This window comes from Triturus cristatus, chromosome 4_1 (genome assembly GCF_964204655.1).
Source record: "Triturus cristatus chromosome 4_1, aTriCri1.1, whole genome shotgun sequence".
In the NCBI taxonomy this organism is placed as follows: Eukaryota; Metazoa; Chordata; class Amphibia; order Caudata; family Salamandridae; genus Triturus; species Triturus cristatus.
In genome coordinates this window covers 1,163,262,154-1,163,280,009 of record NC_140585.1, presented here as the reverse complement: position 1 = coordinate 1,163,280,009, position 17,856 = coordinate 1,163,262,154, and the positions used below count along the sequence as shown (strand labels likewise).

General features: G+C 49.4%; 1 pseudogene; it reads right to left on the bottom strand.

The window, feature by feature from the left end:
• LOC146856258 (volume-regulated anion channel subunit LRRC8C pseudogene) overlaps positions 1-17,856 on the bottom strand; it is a 366,245-nt pseudogene that overhangs the window by 260,529 nt on the left and 87,860 nt on the right.

Genomic DNA, 17,856 nt, shown 5'->3' with positions numbered 1-17,856 from the left:
GTTAGGGCCTGGCAAGTGGGTGCACTTGCCAAGTCGACATTGCAGCAACAGACTGCACACAGGCTCTGCAATGGCAGGCCAGAGTTACATTTACGGGCTGTTTGTGTGGGTGGCACAATCCAGTGCTGCAGCTCACTAACAGCATTTGATTTACAGGCCCTGGCACACTCAGTGCACTTTACTAGGGACTGACACATAAATCAAATAGGCCAATCATGGAAAAATCAATCCATAACACACATTAACACAGGAGCACTTGCACTTTACCTCCGATCAGCAGTGAGAAAAGTGCGCAGAGACGCTAAGCCAGCAAAAACAGTCAAAACTAGGAGGTCAGAAAGCAAAAACTCAGGGGAAACACACCAAAAGATGCCAAGTCTAACAGATGTCCCCTCCAGCTGAGTAGGGAGAACTACCCAACCTCCTGGGAGTTCTCTCCACTAAGGCAGAAGAACCTGGACAGACCATCTGCGTTGGCGTGTCGTGTGCCAGGACGGCGTTCCACCGTAAAGTCCATTCCCTGTAGGGAGATGGACCACCTCAACAGTTTTGGATTCTCACCCCTCATTTGCATCAACCATCTGAGGGGCCTGTGGTCTGTCTGAACCTGGAAGTCAGTCCCAAACAGGTAGGACCTAAGCTTCTTCAGTGCCCAGACCACAGCAAAAGCTTCCCTTTCTATGGCACTCCACCTCTTTTCCCTGGGGAGTAGTCTCCTGCTAAGGAAGACTACAGGCTGGTCTAGGCCCTCTTCGTTCAGTTGTGAGAGCACCCCTCCCACACCATGCTCTGAAGCGTCCGTCTGCATGACGAATTCCTTGGAGAAGTTGGGTGCCTTGAGCACAGTTGTCGTGCACATTGCGACCTTCAGGCCATCAAAAGCCTTTTGGCAGGACTCAGTCCAGATCACCTTCTTGGGCTGCTTCCTGGAAGTCAGCTCTGTTAAGGGGGCAACAATGGTGCCATAGACCTTAACAAACCTCCTGTAGTACCCGGTGAGACCTAAAAACGATCTCACCTCTGTCTGGGTCTTGGATGGCTCCCAAGCCAGAATGGTGTCAATCTTGGCTTGTAGGGGCGCCACCTTGCCGCTTCCTACCTGGTGTCCCAAGTACACCACAGAACCCTGCCCGATCTGGCACTTACTGGTCTTGATCATGAGGCCTGCCCTCTGCAGAGCCCTCAACACTTCACGGAGGTGCTGCAAGTGTTCTTCCCAGCTGGAACTGAACACTGCAATGTCATCCAGGAATGCGGCACTGAAATACTCCAGTCCAGCCAACATCTGGTTGACCAACCTCTGAAAGGTGGCTGGGGCATTCTTCCACCCAAAGGGCATCACCTGGAACTGGTAATGTCCTTCTGGGGTTGAGAATGCTGACCTCTCTTTGACACCATAGATTAAGGCAATCTGCCAGTACCCAGACTTTCAATCAAACGTGCTGAGGAACTTGGCAGCTCCTAACCGATCCATGAGCTCATCAGCTCTGGGGATGGGGTGCGCATCAGTCCTGATGACATTGAGCCCACGGTAGTCCACACAAAACCGCAGTTCTGGAGTGGCACCGGGTGCAGCAGTCTTTAGGACCAAGACCACTGGACTAGCCCAAGGACTGTTGGAGGGCTCAATCACCCCTAACGCCAACATCTTAGAGACCTCCTCTTTGATGCTGGCCTTGACCCGGTCAGTCAACCTGTAAAACTTGTGCTTCCCAGGAGGGCTGTCACTGGTGTCCACGTCATGGATACACCATTGAGTAACACCTGGGGTCAGAGAGAACAGTGGGGCAAACTGTCCCAACAACTAGTGACAGTCGCTCTGCTGCTCTGGGGTCAGTGTAGGGGAGAGGATCACACCTTCCACTGACCCATCGTGCTCCTTGGTAGACAGGAGGTCAGGGAGAGGTACACTCTCCTCTTTCACCCCATCATCTGTCACCAAGAGCATGCTCACTTCAGACATCTCGAAGTGGGGCTTGAGGCGGTTCACGTGCAGGACCCTCAAAGGTTTCCTTGGAGTCTGCAAATCCACAAGGTAGGTGACATCACTTTTGCGCTCCACCGCCTCAAACGGCCCAGTCCACTTGTCCTGCAAGGCACAAGGTTCCACTGGGGCCATGACCCACACTTTCTGCCCAGGTTGAAATTTGACCAAAGTGGCATTCTGGTCATACCACTTCTTCATTTCTTCCTGACTTGCTTCCAGGTTCGCCTGAGCGAGTTTCCTGAAGCGAGCAGTTTGGTTTCTGAAGACCAGCATGTAACTGAACACATTCTAATGAGTTTTCCTGGGAGCTGCCTCCCAGCCTTCCTTCACCAAACTCGGACGTCCTCTCACAGGGTGACCATACAGAAGCTCAAAGGGACTGAACCCCAGAGACTTCTGTGGCACCTCCCTGTATGCAAAGAGAAGGCATGCCAAGAGGATGTCCCACTTACGCCTCATGGGTTCTGTTAGACCTCTAATCATGCCCTTGAAGGTCTGGTTGAATCTCTCCACCAGACCGTTACCTTGTGGGTGGTAAGGAGTGGTGCACTTGTAGGTTACACCACACTCCTTCCGCAGGGATGTCATATACTCGATATGAAATTGGTTCCCCTGTCAGAAACCACCTCTCTGGGGAGCCCCACGCTGGAAAAGATCCCCATTAATGCCCGGCCCACCACTGGTGCCGTCGTTGTCCTGAGAGGGATTGCCTCCGGGTACCGGGTGGCATGGTCCACCAAGAGCAAGATGTACCTGTTGCCCATGGCTGTCTTGGGATCAAGTGGCCCCACAATGTCCATCCCTACCCTTTCAAAGGGTGTTCCAACAACTTGAAAAGGTTGGAGAGGAGCTGTGACCTTCCTCCCACTCTTACCACTTGCATGGCAAGTTTGGCAAGACCTACAATGTTCATCCGACTGCCTTCGCATTTGGGGCCAGAAGAAGTGGGTGACAAGCCTGTCAAAGGTCTTGACCCGCCCAAACTGTCCTGCCAAAGGGTACATGAGCCAGACCCAGCAGGAAGGTCCTGAAGCGCTGTGGTACCACCAGCACACGGGCTGACCCAGGTTCAGCGACCTTAGGCTCACTATACAGGAGACCATTGTCCCAGTAGATCCAATGTGATCCAGACTGATCAACAGCTGCCTGGTCTGCAGCCTGCCACCGTAGACCCTCCAGAGAATGGCACCCTTTTTGCTCCCTGCAGAATTCTTCCCTGGTTGGACCCCTTTCTTGCTGCCAATGGGTCAGCTCAGCGATGTCCCCCAGTTCAGCTACCTGCTCCCCTGTAGGTACCGGGGCATTCCCCTCAAGTTCTGCCTTCTCCCTGTCTGTGGGAACTTCAGGGGCCGGTTTCCCGCGCCCCTTGCCCTTTCTCTTGTCAGGGACATGGGCCACTGTTTCAGGCTCCAAGTCCTTCTGATCACCCTTTCTGGCTGCCATTGACCAAGTAGACACGCATGCCCACTCTGGCAACCCAAGCATCTCCAAGTGAGACCTGAGCTCAACATCCTTCCACAAGGACTGCTCCAGATTGTTACCTAGCAGACAATCTACAGGCATGGTAGAGCTCACAACCACCCTCAAGGGACCTGAGACCCACCCATCCAAAGGGAACCTGCACCTCCATACACTGGTGCTCTGAGTTGTCCACAGCAACTACTTGGTGAAATGCCCCAGGGACTACCTGCTCCTCAGAGACCAGGTGACACCGGACTGAGGTCACACAGGCTCCAGTATCTCTGAGAGCCTCTACCCTTTTTCCCATTGATGGTCACCCAGGTGCAGTATTTCTTTGTGTTAGGGGGCACCTGGTTTCCTGGGAGCATCTCACTGTCCCCTAGTGAGACGAGGGTCATTTCTGCGGGATCCCCACCCTCCTGTGGGCACCTTTCCTCCCCAAGCACTACACTAGCCAACACCTTGGTCTGCCCACCGGCGGGTGGCTGTGCCCTCTTGGGACACTTGCACTATAATTGTGCCCCTCACCGCCGTTTGGCGGGCTGGTTCTGGGGAGGCGGACATCTTGGTTTGGGGTGAGGTGAGGGATTAGTCCGACAGCGCTTCATTGCGCATGCGCCAGCGGGGGAACGCATATTTAACGCGAGTCCCCGCCTTTCCCTCCCCCTGACAAGGAGCGTACTGCTGACAGGAGCGTTACGGCGCTTGCTGTTTAGTTAACTTTTTACTCACCTGTTTGTTTTCTTTTAGGTCTTCTGACCCTCGCTCTCCTGCTCCCCTCACTTGCACTATAATTGTGCCCCTCACCGCCGTTTGGCGGGCTGGTTCTGGGGAGGCGGACATCTTGGTTTGGGGTGAGGTGAGGGATTAGTCCGACAGCGCTTCATTGCGCATGCGCCAGCGGGGGAACGCATATTTAATGCTCCTCCCCTAGCGCAGCGGGATCGCGCAGCGGGCGTGTCTTCGCGTGGCCGGAGTCGTGCCAGAGTCGTGCCAGAGTCGTGCCAGAGTCGTGCCAGAGTCGTGCCCGTCTGCGCCCGTCTGCGCCTGTCTGCGCCCGTCCGCGCTAAGGTCATGCGGGACGTGGCGGGCTCTGGTTCGCGATAGTCATAATTTCTGGTCTGTTGCCATGCGGACATACTCCAGGGAGAGCCTGATGTCCATCGACCAGGTGAGCCTCTGCTGTACACTTCCGCTTGTCCACCCTCTCTGTGGTCCGTATCGTTGTCCCTGTAATGGCCTGATACTTGACCCCCCAATGCCTCTCCCTCAGAAATATCTTTCTGTTGTTCATCATAGTAGGGGCTCTCTTCCCTTTCTGCGGATTATGAACCTAAATGTGAGGTCGGTCTTGAAACACCAGCAGAATTTGTACGATCTTATTGAGGATGAAGCCCCGGATATCCTTGCCATAACTGAAACATGGCTTCAGGAAGCTGACACTGCCATTTTCAATCTGGCATGCCCCTCTGACTATTCTATGTACACCTTGAATAGAGCATCTAGAGGGGGTGGAATAGCGCTGATAGTTAGGTCTCGTTTTCCCTGTGTGTGGAACAGCCTTAAGATCGCTGGCTGTGAAAGCGCCTCTTTTAAAGTCTCTGTCAGCCCAGAGTTTACACTCTCTGGGATGGTGGTATATTGTCCGCCGGGCAGTGACGTGCTGTTCAGAAATGCTTTTTCGGATATTGTCGGCACTTTGATCACTGACTGCGCCAACTTTTCTAGACTGGGCGATTTAAATCTGCATTTCGATACACTGTCCAGTCTGACAGCTCGTGCCATCTCTTTGGACTTAGAGGCTCTTCAATTGTCCCAGCTGGTTTCCCAGCCTACTCACATTGGGGGACATATTCTTGACCCTTTTTTCACCAATTTGACTGAGGCTAAAATCACTGCGATTACTCCAGTAGAATGGTCTGACCATTTCCTGGTGTCTATCCAGTGTCCCGTGTCAGTGACCACTCCCACTTCCTCAGCTAGACGGGTACTTAGGAGATCTTGGAACAAACTCAGGCTGGAAGATTTTCATCATCTTCTGTTAGTGGAGCCCTTGAGCCCATTGAACAATGTAGACGAGGGGTATGACCTCTTCTGCTCCTGGCTTACTAGGGCTCTGGACGCCTTGATACCTATTGTATCGACTAAGATCAATCCTCGTGAGTCGAGTCCCTGGTATGATGGGGCCTTACGCGCCTTGAAGGGAGCCAGTAGACGGGCGGAGAGGGCTTGGCGGAAGACATGTGGGGCCGATTTAAAAGCTGCATATGCCGCGTCCGTCAAGCTCTATCATCGGGCCATATGTCGTGCTCGTGCGGCCTTCTATGCCGAAGAATTCCGGAACAGCACCAACCCGTCGAAGGCCATCTTCAAGGCGGTTAAAGATCTTATGGCTAAGCGGACTACCTCTTCAGCCGAGAGCTCTGTCTCCCACTGTGAATCCCTTGCTTCCTATTTTTTGGGAAAGGTCCAAGCTATTTATCGGACATTCCCTAGCATTGGGGTTTCGTTGGGAAGTTCCAATGAGACACCACGTCAGATCACCCTCCCTTCATTTCCCCCTCTCACCTCGGATGGGTTTGATAAACTCGCTTTGCAAGTTAAATCTGGATCTCCATCCGATCCAGTAAGGCCTGCTCTCTTTCGAGACCAGACCTTTATGGGACGCCCCGTTGTGCGTTCCCTTGTCAACCTCTCCTTGGAGTCGGGGGTAGTTCCAACTAAATGGAAGCAGGCGGTGGTGTCCCCGATCATCAAAAAACCCTCCTTGGACCCGTCTAAGCCTGAAAGTTTTCGCCCCATCTCGCTGCTACCTTGGCCGGCAAAGTTGACAGAGGCCCATGTTAATCTAGCCCTGTCAGAACATCTGGCCCGGACCAACGCCCTCGATCCCACACAGAATGGCTTCCGTGCTGGTCACAGCACGGAGACCGCTCTCCTTGCAATGGTGGAACATCTGCGTGCAAGGCTGGATGCGGGTCAGACGGCGGCGCTGATATTGTTAGATCTCAGCGCCGCCTTCGACGCGGTATCTCACAGCATCCTCCTGCATCGGCTCGAGGAGATTGGTATCAGTGGTCTGGCGCTGCAATGGTTCCGCTCCTTCCTGGACAACCGCTCCTTCTGTGTGGCCATTCCTCCCTTTTCGTCCAGTTTCCAGCCTCTGGCCATGGGGGTTCCGCAAGGGTCCTCGCTAAGCCCCACGTTGTTCAATCTTTACGTGAGACCGCTGGCTGATGTCACGAGGCAGTGGGGCCTACCTTTGGTCTCATATGCCGATGACACTCAGCTGGCGGTTACTCTCAGCGGGGATGTACAACATGATGCCCCCAGGTTTCAGTCTGGACTGAAGGCGGTGGCTAGCTGGTTGACAGAAAACTGTCTCCAGCTTAATGCCACAAAAACGGAGGTAATGGTTGTTGGGAAGGGAGTAGAGCTTTGGGGCGATCAGTGGTGGCCTTCTGAGCTGGGCCCCACTCCGACCTCAGTGTCGGAGGTGAAAAATCTGGGGGTCTGGTTGGACGTTGGCCTTACCTTTATAGGGCATACCAAAAAAACTGCAGCCTGTTGTTTTGGTCTGTTAAGAGGACTTAGACCAGTTCTTAAATATTTCGATGCCCCAACCAGACAGCTTGTAGTCCAGGCAACTATCATCTCTCGTCTGGACTACGCTAGCTCTCTTCTGGCTGGGGCTAACCAGGCTGAGTTAACTCGCCTACAGCGGGTTCAAAATGTTGCGGCTAGAGCCATTGTTGGCCTACCCAGATTTTGCCCGGTGGCGAATGTCCTCCGCTCCCTGCATTGGCTCCCTGTAAGGAAGCGTATTCTTTTCAAGGTCCTTTGTTTGGCCTTTAAAATTTTAATAGGTATAGGCCCTGAAATCTTGTCCAATTGTATCTCTTTCTATGTCCCCACCCGTAGTCTTCGATCTCAGGGCCAGACCCTTGCTGTGGTCCCCAGATTTAGACTCAGTCGGATGGGGGGCCGTTCCTTCAGCGTGAAAGCTGCACTAATTTGGAACACACTCCCAGTTGAAGTCCGTCAGTTAGATGATCTGCTGTCTTTCCGGAGAGCTATTAAAACTTTCTTGTTTTAGCTGTTCATTTTAGGTTTTTTCTGTTGTGTTATGTTTCTCCTTGTCTCTGCGCCGGGACGCTCCTTGGCTGGAGTAGCTGTGCGCATAATAAATTAATATAACATAACATAACATAACTTGGGGTCCCCCTTCAAGTGACCCACCTGGTCACATGAAAAACACTTGCGAGGGCCGGTCTCAGTAGGCTTTCCTGAAGAGACCCCTTGCTTCTTATCTTGGGGGGGATGGGAACTTTTACCCTGGGTGTTAGTCTGGGGCAATTTAGAGAACTCCTGTGCTTTACCCTTGTACCCCCCTACTTTTTTGCTGGGGACCCTGCCCACCTTTGGCTGACTCTCCCCCAAACGCTTTCTTGTTGACTCTGGTACTTACCCAGCGGTCCGCCTCCATAGCAAGCTTCCTGGGGTCAGTTAGTTTACTATCAACCAAGTGCTAGCGCAGCTCTGCAAAACATAGACTAGACAAGTGCTCCCATACAATCCAATTGTAGAGCCCCTGAAAATAGGTTACATTACTGCCCTTCACCCAGCTATCCAGAGACCTGCAGAACGAATCCACACATTTGAACCAAGTGTTGGCATCAGACTTCTTACTGGACCTAAATTGATCCCTGTACTTTTCAGGAGTGAGTCCATACCAGGTGAGGAGAGCGTCTTTCATTTAAGGATAGGTGAGGTTATGCCCCTCACCCAAAGCTATCAGAGTATCCCTTGCTTCTTCTAGGAAGAGAGGCCACAACCCTACGCCCCAATTCTACTCAGGGACCCCATTCATATGAATAGACTCCTCATACCCCTGGAACCACCTTTGTATGTCCTCACCCTTTTTGTACTCCTTGCCTACATTCTTGGGGATATGCACAATTCTGTCTGACTGCCCTGAAGAATTGCAGCCACCATCTGAGCTGGTTCTGCTCCTCTGATCCAGCTCCTTTATCCTGATCTCATGGTCTAGCATCATCCTTTTCTCCTCCATGGCTAACATAAGCTTCTCTAGTTCCATAACAACTCTCCTTTCCGCCTGTCCTCCAGATCCTCTGGGGACAAGCCACTGCTGCCTGGTTTAGAGGGCACCCCCCTCCCAAAAGCACATTCTTCCTTGGAATAGGTCCCTCTGCCTCAATGACAAGATCCCCAGACAGCTCACTAGCATGTCTGTCTGCAACCCAGGCCCTCAGCGCCTTTTGTAGCATCTCTTTTCTGGTGAGGCCCCCGATTTAGACTCTAAGGGTTTTGCAGATTGCCTTCAATTCCTTAACATTGTAGGTTTCTAACCTCTCCCCCTCAAAAGCCACTTCCAAGGATGCAGCAGTTGATGCAATTGATTCAGGCATGTTGTACTGGAAAGTTCATGTTCAAGAGCAATGGAAAAGCCAAAATAGACCAATAAAAACGTATGTGGTACGTAATGGTCTGCAATATGGTAGAAGTGCACACCAATCACTGTAAGTCAAGTGCAAACGTAAGTCCTATCCTCACTGCTGACAACCAATGTTAGAAATGGGGGTCTCTAGTTGGCAAGGGCTTGCAACTTTGTCCAAGTAGGGACCCTTCTTCCTAGTCAGGATAAGGGAGTTAAACTCATAAAATAACACCTGCTCACCGCCTTGGTAGCTTGGCTTGAGCAGTCAGGCTTATCTTAGAGGCAGTTTGTAAAGCATTTGCACATAACCAACAGTAACACAGTGACAGCACTACAAAAGGATACCACACCAGTTTAGAAAAATATCCAATATTTTTATATACTTAAGACAAGACCAAAAACGATAAAAATCCACAATACAGTACCTTTAGAAATCTTCAGTTATCAAAATAACCTTGAAAAACAGTTGCTTGAAGTCAATAGTTCCATCTGGGGCTATCACGGCGTCATGAAAAAATAAATCCAAACAGTTCTGGCAGACTGCAGCGTTGCGAGCCAGCTACGGTGTCGGGAAGACCCGCAAAACAGTACCTTTAGAAATGCAGGGTGTCGGTGACCTCTCGTTGAGCTTCTGAAAGCACGGCGTCTGCAGGCGTCAGTTCCGGAGGTCGGTGCAGGAGTCATCGGGCCCTTGAAGTCACACGCGTTGCAGATCGAACTCCTCGCAGTTGAAGTAAGGAGCGCTGGCGTCGGGTGTTGCGGAGGGAAGTGCAGCGGTGTGGTGTGCGATGCCCTCAGGTCGCGGTACGAGCAGCGGCACGGTGGCGACATCAGGTGGTGTTGTCGGTGAGACCAGGGGCGGTGCGAAGTGATGCGGTGCTCGTCGCTGGCAGGTCACGGTGCAGGCAGCGTCGTCGTCCTTGCTGCAGCGCTGTAGTCGGCTGACGAACTGGAGTCGATGGCGCCGGCGTTGGTAGGCCAAGGCTGCCGTGCGGGATGAGGACAGTGCTTCGTGTAACTTTATGAGCGTTGACCTCTAACCACGGTGCAAGCAGCGGCATCGATATCAGCGTGGAGCAGCGGCATCGGGGATACCAAGGCTGCGGTGTGAAGTGAGGAGATGCGGAGTGCGGTGCCCACAGGTCGTGGTGCGAGCAGTGGCTTGGTGGCGGCGTCAGCAGGCGTCGTCGGTGAGACCAGGGTAGCAGTGCGGCATTGCCGCGGTGCCCTCTGCGGTGCCTTCAGGACACGGAGTAGGCAACGGCGTCGTAGACTCAGTCGGGTTGCTCTCCTTCTGTTGCAGCACAAAACACACAGTTCCCAGTGCTGAGGGCAGAAGAACTTGAAGTCTTTGCTGTTCCTGAGACTTCTTGAACAAGGGGCAAGCTCTACCTCAAGCCCTTGGAGAAACTCACAAAAATAGATTGCAGAAAGTTCAGTCCAGTCCTTTCACTGCTCAAGACAGAAGCAGCCACTGCAGGCCAACACAGCAAAGCAGTCAGCAAAGTGGCAGTTCCTCCTCACAGCTTCTCCAGCTCTTCTTCTGGCAGTCTACTTTGTCCAAAAGAGTTTCAAAGTTCAGCTGTTTGGGCTCCACTTTTTATAGCCCCAAATCATTTGTCCTCTCAAGCAGAGAGAGTCTGTGCCCAGCCAGAACCAGTTCTGTCCTCTCTGGTGTGGCTTCCTGGCAGGAGGTGGAAACGGCATTGCCATAGGCAGACCAGGCCCATTCAGGTAAAAGGAAATCTCCTCCCCCTACTCTAAATGCAGCCCAGGTCTATTCAGCCCTTTCCTGACCCATCTAGACTATCTGGAGCCACTACTCCTCAAAGCCCCTGTCATTCAAAACCCAGACAGTCAATCCGCAACCCCAGCAGAGGTCTACTAGATGGCTGATCAAGAAAATACCTACATTGTAAAAGTGGTATTTTCAAACACAGAATGTAAAAATCACCTTCACTAAAAGATGCATCTTTAGATTCTGAATTCAGGCATACTAAACTTTATTTTTCTACCTAGTTCCCAGGGCCGGTTATGTTTATAAGATGTTATAAACAAACTCCCCATTCTGTCCTATGGGAACAGGTAGCCTTGCAATAGTGAAAAACGAAATTGGCAGTAATTCACTATCAGGACATGCCACACACATCAGGGCATGTCCTACCTTTCACTTACACTGCACCTTGCCTACAGCGGTACCTTGGGCCTACCTTAGGGGTGACTGATATGTAAGAAAAGGGAAGTTTAGGGCCTGGCAAGTGGGTGCACTTGCCAATTCGGCAGCACAAGACTGCACACAGGCTCTGCAATGGCAGGCCAGTGTTACATTTACGGGCTGTTTGTTTGGGTGGCACAATCCAGTGCTGCAGCTCACTAACAGCATTTGATTTACAGGCCCTGGCACACTCAGTGCACTTTACTAGGGACTGACACATAAATCAAATAGGCCAATCATGGAAACACCAATCCATAACACACTTTACCACAGGAGCACTTGAACGTTACCACTGATCAGCAGTGAGAAAAGTGCACAGAGACACTAAGCCAGCAAAAACAGAGTCAAAACCGGGAGGTCAGAAAGCAAAAACTCGGGAAACACGCCAAAAGATGCCAAGTCTAACAACCATGCATTGTGTCTTGGTCACAGTTAGCTTGTCACACCTTTCTTCCTACGTTGACACACTCAAATTCACTTATCACATAAATACTCTTTGAAAATCTTGGAGAACATACTGCTTATAACATCAGCTTCGGATAGACAATACATCCCCATCCCTCTGCTTACCCAGCTCTGTTCTGGTGCATCATATTTCTGGGTGTTGGAGCAAGCGCACAATTATGTGTGCCACAATTCATAATCTAAATGAACATCACATGAGCACAATGTGGCCGAAGTCCATTTAACAGAATTGGGAAATGGCCAGACTCTCACACTCTAACTGTGGGATAAGGCCAGAATGAGATGTACATTACAATGCTAGGTACTGTACAACTCTACAATCACAGCATGTCATCACTAGCATTCCAATTGTGTGACAACCATTCATGTACCATACGCTGTGTACACATTCAACTAACACATACAACAATTGTCTCCCTGTAAAGACAGAAAAACTCTGTACCTTCCTGAGACATGTCCTGGACACACACACTATCCACATGATGTACACAAACAAAATCAGGATGTACTGATTGACATCTAATTGTAAAGGCCCTGGACAATACAGACACCTCACCTAACAGGAATATCTGCAGAAAGTGGTGTCCTAGAAGGCAACAGGATTGGGACACTGTCGGAACAATGTCAGAACAATGCCTACCTTACACTCACCATGGGCACAGGAAATGAATCACATAGGTCCACAGCCTTGAGGGGTATTGGCCTACAGTGGCATGCCACCTGTGGCAAGGTTGTCATTTCCACTAGTCTACCAGATCTATAGAAGGCACAGACTTGGCTCCACCACAATCAAGTCACATACAAGAATAGTACCATTACTTTGTGTACATCTGTGTGCCCAAAGTCACTACCATGTAGGCAAAGTTCATATATATCCAGGTGTATTGATGAGACAGTTGTCTTTCAGCCCATTACAAACACATGCAACATGCTTCTCCTAAACAGTTGTACTTTGCCACACTTGCACTATGTTGGCATCTGAAAGCATGAACCATGTGGAAGTGTGTCTTCCTAAATAAAGCTTTGTGACTTCATGTCACACTCACAGACAAAACCAATGTTAACATTGACATCTAGCCAAAGTGAGCACAAAAATCTAGGATACATACTAACCAAGTGCTTGTACTCCATGGACCACATGCAATCCATGCCATCATTGTATACTTAAATCACAAATTACATATGAATGACAGTTAACGAGAAGAACAAGTTACTTACCTTTGGTAATGCTTTTTCTGGTGGATACTGTAGTGGAGACGGGGTTTTATATGCACACATTGCTATGTTAGCATAAGCTTTTCAGAAGCTAAACGCCATCTTGCCACTTTGCTGCTTTTGCACACGACACTACAGGTAGCTGTTATTACAAGTAAAACTGCTTGCTTGCTTTTTCTTCACATGAGAACGGTCTGTTGTTCACATCCCTAGACGTGCACCGCGACCTTAGTCTGAACACTGTGTGCAGAAGCCGTCAAGGTCAAATAACAATATATGCTGTTGAATTCAGCAAATATCTGAAACTCTGGTGCCTTTAATATTACATTTGCATTCATGATTCAGACACTTGGAGGAAACCTTTCCAGACACAGAGAGCAGAGATGATCCTGTGATTTGATTCACCTAAGCTGATCTTGTAGGTATGGGGTTCCCCATTCAAACCTAGAGACCTTCTATTAGTTTATAAAACTATTATACTAGCCAAGGGAGGGTGGGTCACAAAGTATTATAGGACTTGTTTTCCACTATCATTATTATTATGATTTCTCCCTTCATTTTCTATGGTATTGTAACAATGCTGATGATTTTATTTTTAATCATTTGCTTGCTTGTATTAGCCAAAGTACTGCACCTTAGAGCACGTAGATAAAAATAAACTTTTTAAACTTTTCAGTGTCTCTGATTACTCTTGTTGTGGACTGATATGAGAATAAGAACAAAAAGGTGTTTCTGATTCCCACCATTCCTGAGAGTACTCTAAGTCGCATGTTCTGGGTTGTCTAATCATTGGTAGCTTCGAGATGATGTGGAGAACGAATGAGACACTGATGCTAGTAGGATAGGGGTTCTGGGTACTGAGGGGAGTTTTTCGGTACACAACAATTCACTGAGGTCCCGGTTTCCTGTGCATAGTTCTGTGCATGAGCAGAATCCCCGCAACATGGCGCACCTAATGTTTTGGTCTTATGATTGAGACGCCTTGGTAGTGCTTATATTTGTCCACAACACCCTCACTCTTGTTTCCGGTTACCGGGAGTGAAGGTTTAAACCTACCTAAATAGTTAATATATAGGTTCTCTCAAGCTTGACAATTAAAAAGGTTTCATTTTATCTTATTCTCTTTTTGTGCTACGATTTAAAATATATTGTTTTTATTCTCTGTATCCTTATAGCTGAAGTCGCTATTGCAGCGCATAGTCGCGCACCTCTCAGACGTCATTTGACGCAGTTTGGGGTGCCTGACGATGGGATGTCTATTATCTTTGTAGTGAGTGCCAATGCGTTGTTTCCCTATGAGCTGTTTTACTCTTGGGTTACTTTGCCGAAGGTGAATGCGGATGATAAGACATTTCACACAAACACTCCTACGGCAGTCCCAGCTAATAACACGCCATATAGGACACAGTAAATTCCCATTTCTGCTTGGCAGCATCGTATTTGGTTCAATGGCGCCCTCCCCCACACCGTTACACCGGTTCGTTTGGGTCCCTTGTCCATTCCAGGGGCCACTTGGCCAGTCTTGACCGGGGTTTACACCACATCCACGTTATTTGCAAGCCCCGCTGGATGACTTACGTCAACTCCATACCGCCTTGATTACGATACATAGGGCTTTAGTGCAATACGTCTCTCGCAATGTCCAGGTGGGGGCACCTGGGGTTGCGGCGCAACCAGCTGGCCCGGCCGGGATTGCTATTATTCCCATCATGGTTAATTCGGTAATGGGCAAGCGCCCCCAGAATAAGGACGATATGCCTTATTGGCTTGCTGAGAAATTTGACCAGCTGGAAGCGGTTTCTCCGAATTCTACTCCTGTGGAAAAACATAGGATCCTTACCATTAGTTTGCAGAAAGACTTGGTCCCTGAGGTTAATGATTGTCAGAACTGGGGTAAAGTATTTGCAGCAGTCTACTCGAAGTGCTTCAGCACACCGTCTATGACTGTACTGCCCTCCGTGATTAAGCGTGTTCAAGATCAACACGGTCCGGAGGCGACGGTCGAGTTAGGAATGAGGCTTGTCGGTGTGTTCGACGTAGTTGCTGATCTCATCCTTGCTAACGTCAAGGGAGATGCGGTTAACTTTCAAGTGTCGAAGGAACTGCGCCTCGCTGCCGACGTCGATAACCCCCGGCGGTTACCGAAAATTATTACGGAGGCTTATAAGACCATTGGCCGCAATAGTTTAGGGGTTAAGCCTTTTGCTAAAACAACAGCGCAACCGCAAACTCAGACGATACGTCTACTAAAGACGACCGTCCAGCTTTTCCTAAACAAAATTGGAAAACTGAGAAACAGGGGAAGCAACAACAGAAACAGGGGTCTCGGCCCGCGTCACCAGTACAAGTGACTACTGAACGCACATATGAATTGCGCGATCGCACTAGAATTAGGTCTCCTGATAGATTTCAGGTTCCTGAACAACGTTCTCCTCATTCTTCACAGGAAACATCGGTCTCACAGTCCGGTGGAGGAGAACGTGGCAAAGGTCGGGGTGCCCAACAAGGACGTGAGCAGCCCCGCCCGGCTGACTGTAAAGGCAAGCAGGAAGAGTTTGCACTTCAGCGACCCCCGTTTCAGAACAAGAAGGTTGCTGCACTAACAGCGAGATATGCCACAGATATTGCAAACGCAGCTTTGGAACCTGACATGGGCACTAACGCTGCTAGACACCTCAGCGGAGGTCACAATAGTGCAGCAAGCACTGCGTCCAACTGACACGTTTATTACTGTAGAAACTGCTGACACTAGAGTGGCTCCCCCTGATAGACTAGATGACATAGTCCTTTTAATTGAAGGTGACATACAACGTACCATAAAAGGGATTTTTTGGGAAAATCTGACATCTACATATGACATTCTGTTAGCAGAGGCGGACTGGCCCCCAGCTTTCGTTTTGGCAGCTCCCAGAGGGGAGGAGGTAATCCTCCCATCTTTCACGCACACTGTGCCGAAGGAGCAAGCTCAGAACTTTGCAGAAGAGTGGGCACAGGAGCTTGCTCCGGCGTTGTACCGTACTCAGGTTGGGTGGGATAAATTGTCGCCAAGCAATGAGTTTCAATTACGGTCTATGCCCCAACCACAACCCCAATATCCCATGCGCATGAACAATTGGAATATCAAGGTGTAATTGAAACATGTGTGTCACCCACGAATAATCCTCTTTTCACTGTAACTAAACCTGATGGGTCGTACCGCCTTGTTTTGGATTATCGACATTTGAACTCTCATTGTCAAATGTGCGCGGGACAAAATACCCACAGTTCTGCCCTCGTTGATAGTCTCGTGAGAAAAAGGTTTAAGACCACACTTGACATCTCCAATGGCTTTTATAGCCATAACCTGTCCTCTATTAATAGTCAATGGACAGCCTTTACTTCAGGCGGCAAACAGAAACAGTTTGAAAGATTAGCCATGGGCTACAAAAACAGTCCAGGTGGCTTTGCCGCCCGTGTAGTCTCTCTGTTGGAGAGCATTGACCCTGATGTGTACTCGTATGTTGATGATATCTAACTCACAGACAACTAATTATGGGTGCATCTGTGTTGCGTTGACCGCATCATTGTTATGTTTGTGTTTGTTACAAATTCAACTTTGCAAAATCACACATTGCAGAGTATACAGTGTTGTTTTTGGGCTATGAACACAACAACGAAGGTCGAGGTTTACCACCTCACTTCCTGGAGAAATGGGCATGTTTGCGTGCTCCCACAACCCTGAAAAAACTACAATCTTTGCTGGGTTTTTTAAATTTCGGGCTTACTTACATTCCCGATTATGCCCAGCGTATCAAGCCGCTATATGCCTTGGTACAACCAACTTTTTCCAAATCGAGCTGGCTGCCAGAACATTCAGCTGTTCTGCAATCTTTGGGGGCGGATCTTCTTGCATCTAAATACTTACTGACACACCGTATCCTGCCCTAGAGGCAGTAACAAAAGCCAGTGTACCAAATTCTAAAGCTTTGCATCCGCGTTGGATACAATGGGCCACTTCTTTAACGTCTCCGGATGTCACTTACATCTTTGATGCCTCATTGCAGACTCAGGAGTATTTGCAGTATGAATTTGTTCATCAAGCTCCTCTGTCCTTGCGCCTGCTTGAGAATTACCATTGGGTCATTTACACTGACGGTTCGGCGCAACCGGCGACGGATTCTAAGCATGCTTATTCGGCGGCCTGCGCAATAGTGACTGGTACTTTCGTGAATGGTGAATTCAAGTCTGATGTAGTGCACATGCAGACATTGGGTGATTGTACCGCCCAGTTGGCAGAGCTTCGTGCTCTGGTGCTTGCACTGGAGTTTGCTGATCCTCGAGTGACTACTCTGATAGTGAGTGATTCTTTTTACTGTGTTCAGTCTTACAACGACAATTTATTCTTTGGGTCTCAAAATGAGTATTGTGATTCCAAAGGTAGCACAATCAAGCATAAAATGCTTTGGTTCGAGTCGCAGAACTTAAACAACGTCTGCCGCTCGTGAATGTATTTCATACTCTTGGGCACCAGCGCGTAGGTGTCCACGCTGTTGGCAACAGTTTAGCTGACGAAGCAGCGAAAACAGCAGTGGGAACATATCTAGTAGCAGCAGTTACAAGATCTAAAAGTAAGACTGATGATGACATCTTGGCAGCAATTGCTGCAACAGAGAAGGGTGATACTTACACTCGGGGTTTCCCTTCTAAATACTCTTATCATTTAAGTCCTGATAAAGTTCCCTATGTGAGAATTAACGACGTTGATGACAGATTGATTCCCAACGCGGACTGCAGACTTTCCTTGATAGCAGCCGCTCACGAAGGTATGGCATCTGCCCATGCAAGCGTTTCAGAGACTGTTACTATCTTACAACAACGTTACTGGTAGCACGGATTGTATAAACAGACTCGTGCTTATGTCCTTAATTGTGACATTTGCCAGCAGATTAAACCTTCGACTGCTGCGCGTCCACCTCAAACACAGTTGTACATATCTAATAAACCACTTGGGTGTGTTTATTTAGATCACTGCTTTCCTTTCTCCTCTGATACTGCGTATAAGTACATCTTAGTTGC